This window comes from Megalobrama amblycephala, linkage group LG22 (assembly GCF_018812025.1).
Source record: "Megalobrama amblycephala isolate DHTTF-2021 linkage group LG22, ASM1881202v1, whole genome shotgun sequence".
NCBI classification, from domain to species: domain Eukaryota; kingdom Metazoa; phylum Chordata; class Actinopteri; order Cypriniformes; family Xenocyprididae; genus Megalobrama; species Megalobrama amblycephala.
In genome coordinates this window covers 11,864,989-11,882,239 of record NC_063065.1, presented here as the reverse complement: position 1 = coordinate 11,882,239, position 17,251 = coordinate 11,864,989, and the positions used below count along the sequence as shown (strand labels likewise).

General features: G+C 38.9%; 1 long non-coding RNA gene across 1 annotated transcript in view; it reads right to left on the bottom strand.

The window, feature by feature from the left end:
- Window positions 1-5,353, bottom strand: part of LOC125258471 — a 25,827-nt gene extending 20,474 nt beyond the window's left edge. Inside the window, exon 1 of the long non-coding RNA XR_007182629.1 lies at window positions 5,271-5,353. This is a non-coding gene — a long non-coding RNA (uncharacterized LOC125258471). The remainder of the gene's footprint in view (window positions 1-5,270) is intronic.
- Window positions 5,354-17,251: the final 11,898 nt, after the last annotated feature.

Sequence of the window (17,251 nt, the reverse complement as noted above, 5' to 3'; positions counted from 1 at the left end):
AAATAAAATAACAGACAGCATACCAACGTTCAACCCCCCCAATGTTGAAACCAAATCTACGCCCTTGTGTCAGCGCAATAGGCCTGTAATTCTCTGGATTGCTTGGGTCTTTTCCTTGCTTAGAAAATGGAAGAATAATGGACCCTTCGCTAAGCCACGCCCGAAAACCGCCACAGGCCAATCGTGGTTTAGCAACCGTTACTAGGCGCGGGAGGTCTGTCAAGCTTTCGAGTGAGGGAACATGCCGAAGCGTTGTGCTTATGGATTGTGTAAATCTGATACCCGGTATCCTAAAAGTTTGGACGGGGTGGTGGAATTTTTTCCCCTTCCCGAAACTTAAAACCCAAGGGGAGAAGTGCCGGTGTTCTGACAATTTGTGCTACCCTGTCAGATTTTACTACCTCCCATTGAAACAGTGGGTAACGTTAGCAAAATCTGAAAAATGCTAACGTTACCTATCAGATTGTGCTTCCAGCGTGATATTAACGTGGTTTATGGCTTTATTAACATCTACACTTTCCCCAACCCTAAACTTACCCTTAACAATAATCCAAGTACATTAATTGTGTGTTATTTATCATGACGACAATGATGTAATATTGATGTATGTATATGCAGTAAGTCCGGGTAGGTTAGCTAGCTAGCTAACTCAGCACATCGTTGCTTGGAAATAATGACGGTTCTTTGTTCATAATGCATATAACGTATTTTAATGTGAAATAATATGATTAAAGGCAAGTGACGTTAGCCTGGCGTGCTAAAATTATAAGCGGGAGAATGTTATCATTGCAAAGTGGTCAGGCTAACGTCTTGTGTTTATTCTATAAGACTTATGGATAAGCTGTTTGATTTATAATTATTAGATTATTTTCACAAATTTCACTTAACCTGCTGTGGATGAACAAAGCTTTTCCTCAATAAATGGTGTGTTTCCCATTTGAATGGTCAGCGTATGAAGCGGCTGCTGCTCGCGCTTGGAGCTTTAGCTTCAATTTTGATCAAATTATTTTCTAATCGGTTGCATATTATGTCGTGGATATATCCCTCGAATGCATACTGCAGTCCCTTTTGTCTTGCTCTCTCAGATATTTCACCTGTTCGCCAAAAATGACTAATTATCTCCTTGAAAATGTCTGACACCGGTGCATACACACTGTAAATGACTTGCCAGGCTCGAAAGCTTGACAGGCGTAGCAACAGTAACTAAGGAGGGCGGGGCTTAGCGAAGGGTCCATTGCCCTATTGTCAGCAAACTTTTTACCTAACATATTTGCCTTATTAGAATCTGATACAGCATGATTTCTTCCATCAATTAACACTGGTATTTGTGACCGTTTATATTTACCTGTAATTTTCTTTATCATCATCCACATCTTATCCAAAGTTGTTTCTCTTCCAATTGTTGAACAAAATTGTCTCCAAGTTTCTTTCTTAGCTTCTTTAATTACCTTCCTTGCCATAGCTTTTTTCTTTTGATAATCTACCAAATTATCCATTGTTAATGTTTTGCGTAATTTCTTAAATGCTTTATTTCGATCTTTAGTTGCTTCTGTGCATTTTTCATTCCAGTATGGTACATTTGTTCTTTTGTTTTGGTTTTTACTGATTGGAATACTCTGACTTGCTGCATTTAGAATGATGAATCATTATTTTTATCTATAGTCTCATCCAACCTACAAGATGAGTTCTTCATCTCATCATTACAACATTCCAAATACTTTTCCTAGCTGGCTTTCTGAAAGCACCATTTGTGATGTACATAGTTTTGGTGTATATATACATTTGTCTCTATCTTGCAGAAAATTGGGAAATGATCGCTACCAATATTTGTATTTTGATCCACTTCCCATTCACATCTATTAGCAAGTTTCCTATCCACAAGTGTTAAATCTATACAAGATGTTTCATTTCTATATATATTTATGCGTGTACTGGTACCATTGTTTAAACATACCAACCTTCTATCATCCATCATTTCTTCTACCACTTCTCCATTTAAGTCTGTAACTCTACTTCCCCATAAAGTATTATGGGCATTAAAGTCCCCACACCATATTTTTTTATGGCCGTTTTTATAAATATTCTTCATTAACTCATTTGTTAATATTTTACAAGGATTGTAATAATTTATAATTGCCATTTTACCTTTGTCCTCATTGTTAAATATCTCAGTCACAACACATTCATATTCTTCAGCTACCTTGATTGGGCTGTATGATATTCCTCCGCTATCTTTTCCTCTGTCACATCTTATACTATTGTATCCATTTAACACAAAATCTAGTTGTGGTTTCACTAACATATCTTTTGAATTCTTGTCCATTTGCAACTAAACTTTGTGCATTCCACTGAAGAATAGACAACACCATAAACCATTTAACTATTTTGTGTTCCTTCATGATTAATATTTAGTATTTCATGCACTTCATCAGCCTTTGCTATAATCCCCAAGTAATTTTTAGCTGCTTCCACTACTGATTTTATCCTATCACTTTTCTTAGTGTGCTGTATTGTGACATTAACTATTGAACAGATAAATGCAACAAAACTGTTCTTGTTGACCAGCATTGTCTCTGCTGATATTTTTGCTTTATATTCATTTACTTCTGGGATATTATTTATGCTTGCCGGTTGTGTTTGCTCCCTGCCATGTCTTCTGTCATTCCCTCTACCTTTGTCAGATGTTTCAGCATTCTCACTCCTTCTGTTCTGTTCTGGTGGATAGGTAGGCCTCAGACTGTTTCTGTCATTATCATGCACTTTCTTAAGTGCCTCTGCATATGACACTTGATGTATAATCTTAAACTTTTGAACTTTTCTTGCTTCCTTTTGCTTTTCACAACCCCCATAAGCTGCACTATGTTGGCCTCCACAATTACAGCATTTTAATTCAACTTTTTCCCCACAGTTACCATACTCATGTTCCCCTCCACATTTAGCGCACCTACTCTTGCCTCTGCATTGGGCCGCAACATGTCCAAATCTTTGACATTTAAAACATCTTAATGGGGGAGGAATGTATTCTCTCACTGGATAGTTCATATATCCCAATTGAACTTTACTAGGCATTTCTGCCTTAAAATACAGCAGGATTGACAAACTCTCAACTTTCTCCTTTCCTTTAGTCAGCCTTTTTGCATCCATTAGCTCACCCCCTTTCAAACTTTTCTTGATTTCTTCAATGGAAACTGGTATTCCTGTTATCACTCCTCTTGCTTTTGCTGTTGTACCTGGTATGTGTGAAGTAATCGTGACTCCATTTAGTGTTGTTTAACACTAAATGTTAAACTGTTTTTCTGATGCTGCAAAAATAAGCAATCTACCGTTTCCCATGAACATAGCATGATTAATTTTGCCTATTTCTTTCACAATTGCTTTTGTCACATGTATCAGGTGTAAATCAGGCCCTCCATGCTGATCAAACACTACGACTACTTTAAACGTTTCACTTGGTATTTTATTAGCATTAATCCTTTTAGATCTTCTTTCTTCAGTTTTACTTCATTTGACAGTATCTATTGACTCCACACTACTACTGGAGTCCGATCGTTGTCTAACTCGTTTCTTCTTTCTTACTTCTTCCCAACACATCTCATCATCTTGCTCTAATCTCACAGGATCTAAGTCTTTGAGATCTTTCACATAACCATCGGAATGTTCTGCCATCGTCCACTCTACATTCACTGTACAGTAATGTTTTAGTTACCAACTCCTTATGATTCAAATGTTTCTCCCAACAACGTCCGCAGCAGACCACCACGTTGCGACCGTCAAGCCCCAATTCGATAAACGGATCTACTCTAAACTTCACTATAATAAAGAATCGATTTCAGACTAACGGCTCTATTATAAACATTACAAAATAAAACAATAAAAAAATAATAATGTTTAACTAAAATTACTTTATATATTGAACAGAACTATAACTGTATCAACTCTCAGTATTAATGTCTGTGATGAATAATATGAATACTACCCATTACGTGTGTACGTGTGTGTGTGTGTGTGTGTGTGTGTGTGTGTGTGTGTGTGTGTGTGTGTGTGTGTGTGTGTGTGTGTGTGTGTGTGTGTGTGTGTGTGTGTGTGTGTGTGTGTGTGAGAACTTAGAAGGGTGACATGCAGAGCACAAATTCCAAGTATATGGGACACCATACTTGCTACACTTTCACTTTCTTTATACTTTCATGTTGAGTTAGGCTACTTACATATAAACACGATGTTGCCTGTTTCCACGTCAAAACAGAACCAACCGAGCTAGACAAACATTGGCTGCATCCGAAATCGCATACTTCCCTACTATATAGTCGAAAAACAGTGTGACAAAAGTAGTATGTACAAATTCATATAAAGAGTAGGCAAAAAGTACCCGGATGACCTACTACCTCCGGCGAGATTCTGAATTGTGCATACAATGGACACTTTTTATTTTCCCATAAGGCCACAGAGGACTCTGGTAGGTCACATTATAATAACAACATGGCAAATACACAAACTATACTATAGAGAATGTGAACCTACTTCACACTGCGTTGCATGCTGGGGCGGCGCCGCCATTATGGAAGTATCGCGCTCGGCTAGTGTTAACACCGATACCTTGTTTTGATTGCGTAAAGTGTTGAAATCTTGATGGAGAAGGAATTATATGGAGAAGCAAAAAGAAAAGGAAAGTGGGCCCTACCGGGACAAACTAAATGTCAACGCCAAGCAACGGTATTTCAAAAAATTAAAGACAATTAACAACGTGGATCCATAAGAGTTGACAGCCCCAGAATGGATTTCACATCCTGAAGCACTGCCTCCACTGACATATCCAAACATCGCGAACTACCTCGTACCTCATGCATACACCCTTACTCAGTTCAAATGCTACAAATCCAGATGCTTACGAACAGTTCTGCAGTGGCTGGGTGCAAGATCTGCTAAGCCACAGGCCAGCAAACTGTGATTTCACAGTCGTAATTGCAAAGGTAATGTATCTCTCTTATTTTTGTTTATTATTCAATTAAATCAATCAAAATTAAAATACTCAGCTATGTGAATAATGTGTCATGGGCAATTGGCTTGCTTAATTGGATTAATAAAAATAAATTACCTATGATCTTTCAGCCTTGTTTGAAACCATAGCTTTTACAACTTTCAGAGGGAAGATGATTAGTATTTTGTGATGAGTAGACATTGATGTTCCCCTGCAGTTACTCATCTCTTGTTCACTTATTTATTACACAACACCCTTAAATACATTTCTGTTGTTCAACAAGTCATGCACTCACAGCTCCTCTGAAGGCTTGGGTTATCATCAGCTCCACTGGTGAAGTTTCCTCAGCCCATTGTACATGCACTCACATTGGGGCCCTACTATTCAAAGTGGAAGCAACTGTTAGGTGCAGGGAAATGAGAACTGTCACTGACAAATTCACTCTTAGAAGAGATTGAACCTTTGCAGTTCAAAACAGAACTTTAAAGTGCAAATATGAACTTCTAACTTTAATAAAGCTTCAAAGTTGAACCTATAGGCTATAATGATCCACTGATTATTTGGCACATGTTGTGCAGTTCATTTTAGAACCTTTGTTTGTGGCAGAAGGGTTCAGATAAGGACCTGGTCTGTTGTCAAGGTTCCTTTATGAACCTTATATGATGGACTGTAAAAATGTAACTATTTTGTTATCAGCTGAGGCCCTTGCTTTGCTTTTAGCCCCTGAACATACTGAACATGCACAATCCAAGAAGTATTATTATTATTAATAATAATTATATTAATTATTATTATTTTATTATGCATAACAGTACTGTTCTGTTTATTTGTGGAAACAAAAATACAGTTACATTTTTCTTTTTTTTCATAATAATAATAGTAATGCGTATACCTATTATTATTATTATTTTTAACAATGTATTTTCTACTAACAATTCATTAGCAATTTTATTTCACTTAAGTGGTGTAAATAATTCATATTATATTCATTTTATTTTCATTTTGTGAATTAAATTGTGAAATTTTTATTCTGTCCCCTTAATCGCCTACGTCATTGTGACGTCACCGCTCTAGCTGGAGGCAAAACATAAGGAAGAACTCATAGCAGCCGCGCTAAAAGTTTGAGGTTTTGACTTTAAAATGTCGTCTTGTTGTGTTTTTGGCTGCCAGAATAGAAGGAACAGCACTTTTGGTTCAAAATTTTTTGGTAAAGTTTTACCAGATCCCGGCAGACATTCCTTCACAGAAATCAAGTTGACAATCGTGGTTGAATGCAATACGGCGTACAGACTGACACGATCATAAATAATGCTCGTGTTTGCAGTGCACACTTCATATCAGGTAAAATAATCGATGCATATGTAATGGTGTGTTGGTTTTATCTAGTACAAATCAGCAAGTTTCTGTTTTATAGGTGAAAAGTCGCCAACCTTCAGCGCACTAGCTAGCTTAAAGGTGCCCAAGAATGCTGGACTAAGATGTAATATAAGTCTAAGGTGTCTCCTGAATGTGTCTGTGAAGTTTCAGCTCAAAATACCCCATAGATTTTTTTTAATTAATTTTTTTAACTGCCTATTTTGGGGCATCATTAACTATACACTGATTTTGGCAGCGCCGCCCCTTTAAATCGCGTGCTCCCTGCCACACGAGCTCTCGACTATATTACAGCGCATTTACAAAGTTCACACAGCTAATATAACCCTCAAATGGATCTTTACAAGATGTTCGTCATGCATGCTGTGTGCATACATCGAATCATGTGAGTAAAGTATTTATTTTGATGTTTACGTTTGATTCTGTATGAGTTTGAGGTTATATGCTCTGTGGCTAACGGCTAATGCTACACTGTTGGAGAGATTTATAAAGAATGAAGTTGTGTTTATGCATTATACAGACTGCACGTTTAAAAATGAAAATAGCGACGGCTCTTGTCTCCGTGAATACAGTAAGAAATGATGGTAACTTTAACCACATTTAACAGTACATTAGCAACATGCTAATGAAACATTTAGAAAGACAATTTACAAATATCATTAAAAATATCATGCTATCATGGATCATGTCATTTATTATTGCTCCATCTGCCATTTTTCGCTGTTGTTCTTGCTGGCTTACCTTGTCTGTGCACAGATCCAGAGGTTAATACTGCCTTTCCTTGTCTAATGCCTTGAACATGGGCTGGCATATATGCAAATATTGGGGTCATACATATTAATGATCCCGACTGTTACGTAACAGTCTGTGTTATGTTGAGATCCGCGTGTTTTCCGGAAGTCTTTTAAACAAATGAGATTTATATAAGAAGGAGGAAGCAATGGGGTTTGAAACTCATTGTATGTCTTTTCCATGTACTGAACTCTTTTTATTCAACTATGCCAATATAAATTCAATATTTAATTCTAGGGCACCTTTAAATGTTAAACAAACATACAGCTATAGATGTGTGTGCCATCCTTTGAATGGTCTCTTAAAATAATCCACATTGTTAGCCATAATCATAGTTAGCCCAGTGTTAGTATAATATTTAGACAAAATTCCCCGAACCACCCGAAAGTAATTTATATGTTGTCTAGGAAATATCCAAAACTTAAGTTAATTTACAAAAATAGCTGTCACGGTCCCGCAGAGTCAGTGACTGTACATATTCGGACAGTTCTGAACCTTCTTCTGCATCCATGTTCAATAAATCCCTCCTAATTCATGCTAGCTTATGCTTGTCAACATTGCGTCCAGCGCCTCTTTTTGCCTCCAGCTAAGCCCCGCCCACCAGGAAACGTTGCAATGTTTACAAACTTTTAAGCTTTTAAATCAATATTCAATGGTCTGTCTCGCGCAAAAAACGTTTAAACCGTTACTTTTGTTGCACGAGACGTCAGCAGATGGACTAGACTAGAGGATCGATGGGAATATTTTAGGTAAGACAAAATAAAATGTCAAAATAGTTATAAACCTTCTTGATATCTGTGAAAATATAATGAGTGTAGTGTCATAAGGTTGGAGCTCATTGTGCGACTCTTTTAGGCAGTAAGATCGCAAATTTGATTGGATTCAGAACTTTTAAAAAAGGTAAGCAAATTTGTTATTTGTTATAACTTGTGTTATTTGTTATATTTGTTTGTTTGTTTTATCTCTTTTTTAATGTTAGTAACAATATAGTAATAAGAGTGTTTATGATTCGTTGGCTATATGGATATAACTGTCTGCAGGCCTAAGATACAATCTTTTTAATTATCTACATCAGTGGTTCTCAACTAAAATTCATTACTAATTCTTGCTAATTTACTTTATTCAGTTTCCTTTTAATTTTTAGTTAAAATAAAGAAATGTATAAAACAAAAAAGATTTAAAACTCCCTAGGGTTATTTTCGCGCAATTGCTCAGGGAAAACTACCCCATAGCGCCATCTAACGTCCAACGTATATTGTAACTCTCAAAAGACAGTTTTTCATTCAAATGTATATTTTTGAACTTTTGCTTATAAATTAATTACTATTGTTATTTTATTCGTTGTTTAAAAACAAATGTTATACATGTATAGGTATTATTACTCCCTTGAAATGTTTAATATAAAGGGTTCTTTAAGAAGCGTAATGCGTCACATGACCATAGTTAAGTTGGGAGCGGATGCAGAGAGACTGTGGGACATAAAGCCTCAAGATAATTGTTTTATCTGCATGTGGTCTGGGAGGCGCACACGGTAATTTACTTTGTGTTTAATGCATATTGTTTATGATGTTGTTTTATGTCACTCTGCACAAAAATTGTTGTATTGTTGTATTTCTGTTGCGTCATTCAATTGCATACCAGTGGACATTATCACAAGAAACTTGAGAAATGCATATTTGAGAATTATGTTTTTATTTCTTGTAGTTTTCACGGTGTCTGCAGAGACAGAGAGAGAGAGCAAATAAAATAACAAAAGACATCTGTATGAAGCGTGGCCATTTTTTCGTCGGATCCGTGCAGCTATAGTGAAAACGTGACGCAGTAAAGCCGACCAGCTTAAAGAGTGGATCGGCATCGGTCGGATGAGAAGAGGAAAGAAGATCGCTGATAAGTTGTTCTACCTTCAAAAATATGTCAGTGGTGAGGCATGATCTGTATTGGAAGGAAGCTTTTACAGAAAGGATGATGAAGCCTATGATCAAGCATGGGAAGCACTGAATTCTCGTTACGGCCATCCATTACCTGGCCAAAGATTGGCTCGAGAGAGTCAGTTAAATTGAGACAGTTCAGTGACTTTCTGACAGCTTGCAGCAATGCCATGCCACACATCAAAGGGCTTCAAGTGTTAAACGACTGTGAAGAGAATCGCAAAATGCTACAAAAACTCCCTGATTGGTTAACATCTCGTTGGAATCGCCATGTTACAATGCAGTTGAGACAATCAGAAGAGTACCCAAATTTCAAGGAGTTTGCTGAATTTCTAGCACAAGAAGCAGAAATAGCATGCAACCCTGTAACATCCTTTCACGCCTTGAAGCTTACTGAAGAAAAGCCATCTAGAGAAGTTAAGCGCTCAAAGGCTAACACATTCATCACAAATATGAAACCATCAGACAAATCAAGCACAGTGCCAAAAACATACAGTGTTGGGGGCAACTCGGTTGCAACTCGCAACTCGGTTGATTCAAACAGACCCAACAAAGTAAGCGTAACACCTTCATGTTCAAGCCCAGTCACTTGCTGGTGTTGTGGGGAAAGCCATTCCATTCACAAATGTCAAACCTTTGCCAGTAAATCTGTGGAGGACAAAAGAAAGCTCATATTTGACAATAACCTGTGCTTTGGCTGTCTTAGGAAAGGACACATTTCAAAGGATTGCAAGAGTAAAGCCACTTGTAGCATATGCAAGAAACATCATCCAACACCACTTCATGAAGAGCACCCTTCTTCTGCAGCAGTCACATTTTCTCATGCTATGCAAGCAGAAGAAAACACATCTTCCCTTTCCTTTTGTGTAGACAGTAGCGATGGTGGGAGTACATCAATGATAGTACCTGTATGGATTTCTTCAATCACCAATCCTGAAAGAGAGACCTTAGTTTATGCCTTACAGGATACCCAGAGTAGCAACACCTTTGTAGACCAAGAGGTATGTGAGAGGATGGGGGTAGTTTCAGAGCCTGTCAAGTTAAGGCTTACTACAATGATGGGAAAGGATTCTGTCATTCAAAGTGAAAGAGTTAGTGGGCTCACAGTTAGAGGGTTTGCCTCTCATGGCCTAATTAATTTGCCACCTGCCTATACCAGAGATTTCATCCCACTTGAACGTTCCCACATTCCTACCTCTGAAACCGCCAGAAGGTGGATACATCTGAATAAAATAGCACAAAAGATACCAGAGCTGTTAGACTGTAAGGTTGACTTCTGATTGGTTACGACTGCTCAAGAGCTTTAGTACCACGACAAGTCATCACAGGAGGTGATAATGAGCCATATGCCATCAGGACAGATCTGGGTTGGAGTGTTGTAGGTAGTTCACCACAGGTTGCAAAGTCGAAAGAAGTTACAGGTCTGTGTCATCGTATATCTGTTAAGGAACTTCCAGTACTGACTCCTGCTGCCGTCATCAGAGCCCTAGAATCAGACTTTAGAGATATGAACCCAAAAGAAAAGAGCATATCGCAAGACGATATACAGTTCATGCAATTACTGAATGAAAAAATTCATGAGAATTCAGAGGGACACCTGGAGATGCCCCTTCCCTTTAAGACACGCCCACAACTACCAGAAAATAAGAAGCTGGCTCTTGTGCGGCTGAAACGTCTGAAAGGAAAATTTGAGAAAAACCCCAAATTCAAGGATGACTATGTCAAGTTTATAGAAGGAGTCTTCAATGATGGTGATGCGGAGAGAGCTGAACACCAACCCAAGGCAGGAAACGTCTGGTATATTCCTCACCAAGGGGTATATCACCCTAGAAAGCCAGAGAAGATTAGAGTTGTGTTCGACTGCTCTGCCAAGTATGACGGCACCGCTTTGAATGATCACTTGCTAAGTGGACCTGATCTCACTAATGGGCTAACAGGGGTGCTCTGCAGGTTTCGCAAACATCCAGTCACAGTTATTTGTGATGTCGAAAAGATGTTCCACAGGTTCCATGTAAGCCAGGAAGATAGAGATTACTTGCGGTTCCTGTGGTGGGAAAATGGCGATACAAATTCAGAGCCAAAGGAGTATCGCATGAAAGTCCATCTTTTCGGGGCAGCATCCTCACCTGGCTGTGTGAATTATGGAATGAAGTATCTTGCATGTGAAAATGAAAGAAAGTATCCTGCAGCAGCCAGCTTCATCAAAAAGAATTTCTATTTTGATGATGGACTCATTAGTGTAGAAATGTGGATGCAGCTATCAAACTAGTCCAAGAAGCCAGAAATGTGTGTGCTAAAGGGAAATTACGTCTACACAAGTTCATGTCCAACAACAGAAAGGTTTTAGAGTCAATTCCTGTCAGCGAACGAGCCAGCGGAGTTCAGGATGTGGAACTTGGATCTAATGAACTCCCAGTCCAGACCATGTTGGGAGTAAAGTGGAGTGTAAATAATGATACCTTTTCCTTTAAAGTTGCCCTGGATGAGAAACCAGCAACACGGAGAGGAATCCTCTCAACTGTGGCTTCGGTGTTTGATCCGCTAGGCTTCCTAGCTCCCTTCCTCCTACTAGGAAAAAAGGTACTGCAGGAGATGTGCCAAAAAGGCATTGGATGGGATGAACCTCTGCCTGAGGAGTTAATGCCACAATGGACAAGCTGGCTGAACGAACTGAAGAACCTGCAAAATCTCCAGATTCCAAGGTTCTTTGCTCCTGAAAATCTAGGGAAAGTTCACAGGATTGAACTCCATCACTTTTCAGATGCGAGTAGTCATGGCTATGGTCAATGCTCATATATCCGGGTACTGAGTGAAGACAAAGTGCACTGCTCCTTTGTTATTGGCAAGGCAAGGGTTGCACCCACAAAGGTTGTGACAATACCCAGGCTTGAGTTAACAGCTGCGGTGATCTCTTCAGCGGTCAGTAACATGTTAAAGGATGAGCTGGAGCTCAAAATTGACCAAGAATACTTTTGGACAGATTCAAAGGTGGTCTTAGGCTACATTAACAATGAAGCCTGTAGGTTTCACGTTTTTGTGGTGAATCGAGTTCAAAGAATCCGTGAAACAACTGACCCTGCACAGTGGCATTATATAGACTCTGATCAAAATCCAGCAGATCATGCTTCCAGGGGCCTCAAGGTGTCAGAGTTGATTAATTCAAATTGGCTAACTGGACCCAAGTTTCTTTGGGAAAAAGATATTATCACACCAAAGACAACTCCAGAGCTGCTTGTTCAAAATCAGAAATCAGAACGACACAAGTACTACAAACTAAGGTAGTGCAAGATGAGAATTTTTTGGGGAGGTTTAAGCGGTTTTCAAAATGGCACACAGCATTAAAAGTTGTCGCACGTATACAGCAATTGGCAAGAGACAAAACCGTTGAACCCATAAATGTTGAAGACATGAGAAAGGCCAGTCTCATGCTTATAAAATTGGCACAAAAGGATGCCTTCAAAAATGAGATACAAATACTGAGTCATGGCAAATTGCCACATAGTCACCCATTGTTCCAACTTGACCCAGTACTGTATGATGGTGTTCTCAGGGTGGGAGGGCGATTACAGAAAGCTTCCTTACCTCTTGACTCAAAGCACCCAGCAATCCTCCCGAGAGATGGCGTGGTCACACGTCTTATCTTGGATTACTGCCATGAGAAAACTCAGCACCAAGGCAGAGGACAGACCCTCAATGAATTGAGAACAAATGGTTACTGGATTGTTGGTGGCAGCAAAGTTGTGGCAAACCACATTAAGCAATGTGTTACATGCAGGAGAGCTCGCAGGCCAACCGAAATGCAAAAGATGGCTGACCTACCTGCTAGCCGTGTTGATCCCTCTCCACCATTCTCTTATTGTGGGATGGATTGCTTCGGACCATTTCTAACTAAGCAAGGTCGTAAAGAGCAAAAGAGATATGGTCTCATATTCACCTGTTTCTCCTCAAGAGCAATCCACATAGAGATGCTGGAAGATCTCACAACTGATGCCTTCATAAATGCCTTGCGGTGCTTTATAGCGATCCGTGGAGCTGTAAGAGAGATCAGATCGGATCAAGGGACAAATTTTGTTGGGGCGAAAAATGAGCTGACAAAGGCTTTGAAAGAATTGGACAAAAACAGATTGACTGCTTACCTATCTCAGAAGCAATAATGTGACTTCATTATGAACGTACCTGATGCCAGTCACATGGGAGGGGTTTGGGAAAGGCAGATCAGAACAGTTAGGAGTGTCCTAAGCTGGGTCCTTTCTCAGAGCTCAGGAAGACTGGATGATGCTTCCTTGAGAACTTTCTTCTATGAAGCCATGTCAATCATAAATAGCCGCCCACTCACCACAGATACCATCAATGATCCCAAAGGGCTAGAGCCTCTTACCCCAAACCATTTACTCACCATGAAATCCTCTGTTCCGCTGCCTCCACCAGGGAAATGTGTGCAAGAAGACCTGTACGCAAGAAAAAGGTGGCGCAGAGTTCAATATCTGACAGAGCAATTTTGGAGTAGATGGAGAAAGGAATATCTCGCAAACATCACTCTCAGACAACGGTGGCACACTCCAAGACGCAATGTGAAGGTTGGAGATATCGTCATTGTCAAGGAGGACGGGATTCCCCGCAGTGAATGGAGACTCCGACGAGTGCTTGATGTTTGTGAAGATGAAGATGGCCTGGTGTGAAAAGCCACAATACAAATAGGAAATAGAAAGTTAGGGAAAGAGGGTCAGCGACTCACTAATCCATCCATTCTTGAACGTCCTATTCATAAGTTAGTGGTGCTTGTAGAGAACATTTAAATCTCATGCAATAAAGCTAACATTGAGAGTTGTATCAAGAGTTTGACAATTAGTATTACTTCAGAGAACAGACTATTTGTCTAAAATTTGGTTTTGAAATTACTACATTTATTTAAACGTTTACAAAAAGTTAATCATAAATTAGTAATTTGGTGGGAGTGTAACTGTCAAAAGACAGTTTTTCATTCAAATGTATATTTTTGAACTTCTGCTTATAAATTAATTACTATTGTTATTTTATTCATTGTTTAAAAACAAATGTTATACATGTATAGGTATTATTACTCCCTTTATATTACTGTTTAATATAAAGGGTTCTTTAAGAAGCGTAATGCGTCACATGACCATTGTTAAGTTGGGAGCGGATGCAGAGAGACTGCGGGACATAAATCCTCAAGATAATTGTTTTATCTGCATGTGGTCTGGGAGGCGCACACGGTAATTTACTTTGTGTTTAATGCATATTGTTTATGATGTTGTTTTATGTCACTCTGCACAAAAATGTAACGTGTTATTACGGATTGTTGTATTTCTGTTGCGTCATTCAATTGCATACCAGTGGACATTATCACAAGACACTTGAGAAATGCATATTTGAGAATTATGTTTTTATTTCTTGTAGTTTTCACGGTGTCTGCAGAGAGAGAGAGAGAGAGAGAGAGAGAGAGAGAGAGAGAGAGAGAGAGAGAGAGAGCAAATAAAATAACAAAAGACATCTGTATGAAGCGTGGCCATTTTTTCGTCGGACCCGTGCAGCTATATATATATATATATATATATAGGTTGTATTCCTAAATGTTTTACTCTTAACCCTTTAACACGTACGATCACACCGGTGTGATCAGTCTTGGCTGGCCCCAGGAGCGTACGATCACACCGGTGTGATTAGAACGTTCAGCGCATTACGTGATCAACTGCCAAATTCAAATGTGCGTGCGCGCTTTAACTGGCGCTAAACCAGAGACGGACGCGCGCAGCGCTTTTGATATCACATATATGCAGTGTTTTCAACCAAATAATGTTCATTTCAGGTTTCAGACATTTAAATGCACATGAGTACTAACAAAACAATATATTTAGAGTTTGTAAAATACACAATGATGTCTATAGAAGCGGAAATAACAACCCTTTCCATTATAACTTGACAACACGTTTAATTCATATCAGATATACATTGTGAAAGTAACTTAAAAGCTTACTCTATTCTTCCCCAGTTCACCGGCACACTTACTTTCATGTATTTCGGGAGAAGTGGATAAATTCACGGCTTGTAAATCCAACAGATCCGATTCTCTGCGCGGTGCAAACTAACATGGCGGCGCCCATCGCTCATATGGCTCAACCATAGACAGTAAAAGAAATGGACACAGCGACCCCATTGGAACTCAATTGAGACAAGTGAAGCCCATTTTTAGCGATTTTTAGCACTTCCGTTTCTGACGCGCAGACTCAAACTAAGCTTGATGACGTCCGCAACCTGTCTGACAGATGTAAATCTTCTAGTAGCTGTGCGTGCAAACTGCCATTGTTAATCTTGCAGAGACGGCGAGCTTGAGCGGGGAGTTCTTTGGCGTGAGTAAGCAGGAGTAAGTATTCTGATTAATTATTTTGTATAGTATTTTAAAATGTAACGCCAGTACGCCATCTCTCTTGACATCTCCCCGATTGCCTGCGAGCTTCTCCTCCTGTCTGTACGGTAATTTCTCTACTGTGCGACAGAGAGTCGAGTGGTTATGACGCAATCGTTAGCCTATTTTTACAAAAACTGTATCTACGGGGCCATAATGTAACATAGAAGGTAATGGAGCCCTTTATACATTGTCGTGTATCTTTAGAAATAAATAATGGACAAATGGAGTCTTTAAACGCCATAGATGTAAAGTTATTCACTGTCAAAGTGACGCCAAAATGAATGGGAGTCAATGGGGATGCTAACGCAAGTGAAGTTCTGCTACAAGATGGCGGCACCCGGCCGACTTCAACTTCCGGTCGACTTCCTTGGGCACTGGGCTCAACTAACGCGATCGTTATAAAGGTGTTTAAACAGCAAAACACATCCACTTGCACATATTTGGCAATCGGAATATTAGATATTTCATGCTATAGAACGTGCTATAACAAATTTGTGAATATTTTGAATATAAAAGGAAAAATTAAATGAAAGCAGATCATCATTCATACAGTGCTGCTGTGTGTTACACATAGACTGTAAAAAAAGATGGACGACGCAACGCCGCTTCCTTCCATTGTAATGAACTGAAGGTAAAACGGACGATGATGGGCGTTGACATGTTGGAACCTGGGCATGCGCAGAAAGACTCAGTGAAACCAGGAGGCGGAGGCGGAGTCGCGGTATCAAACTTCCGCCCAGACGTCTGCGTCATCAAGATCAGATCACCTATTTGTTTTATTATCTATTGTTTATTATATTTTTCTTTTCCTCCTCCCTTTTTCATTTGGCTTAAACGATGGCTTAATTACATCTGGCAATAAGGAATTTACATTTATTTGAATGTTTATTAATGCACATTGTTCAGTTTTAAACTAAATTACTCATAACTAGGTCAAAACAACATATCGTAATTGATGTATTTTAAATAAATAAATTATACACAAATTAAAATTATACTTGTAAAAAAATATTCTGTTTCTAGAGCAATAATATTTTTGAAACCTCGGTAAAGTTGAACTAACTCTACAGCAGATCGATTGCTGTAACGTTAGACAGTGCTCTTTAATTAACTAGAGTAGGATTAGTTTTGTCCTGATAATTATTATTTTATACCCATAAAGATAATTAGTAACTGCCAGATTATGATCACCTGCTTTTTCCGTCATGGCTAACATTAGCCGTGTTATCTTGGCTAATAACATTTAGCTTATAAAGTCCACATTTAACGTGACCGAAAAAAACTCAGTGATCCGTCAGATCTGTAGGTCGGTTAGGACAGTTTACTGCTGAACAACAACTTTTGTCAGTGAGAAATAACACAGAAATCGAAAAATAATATTTATTCATCTTCAATCTCCCCTCAAAGCTCCGACAGTCCTCAGAGAAGCTGTCAATCAACTGTAAATCGTGACGACACGCCCCGTTTCTATAGCACCAAATTGCTTGCAAAAATCAAACTGATCACAAAAATGAACTATTGAATATATATCAGCATGATAACAACTACCTTAAATGACCAAAACCATCTTTCGGAAAATTTTATTGTATGTGTAATTAATTTTTTGTTATTTTGACAAGTGCCATTAGTTTGCATTGAGAGGGCGGGTTTATGACTTGTACTGCATCCAGCCACCAGGGGGCGATCAAAGAGCCCGCGGCTTCACTTTTCAGGACGTATGAGACACACCCGGTGTCACATAACAAGCAATGACGC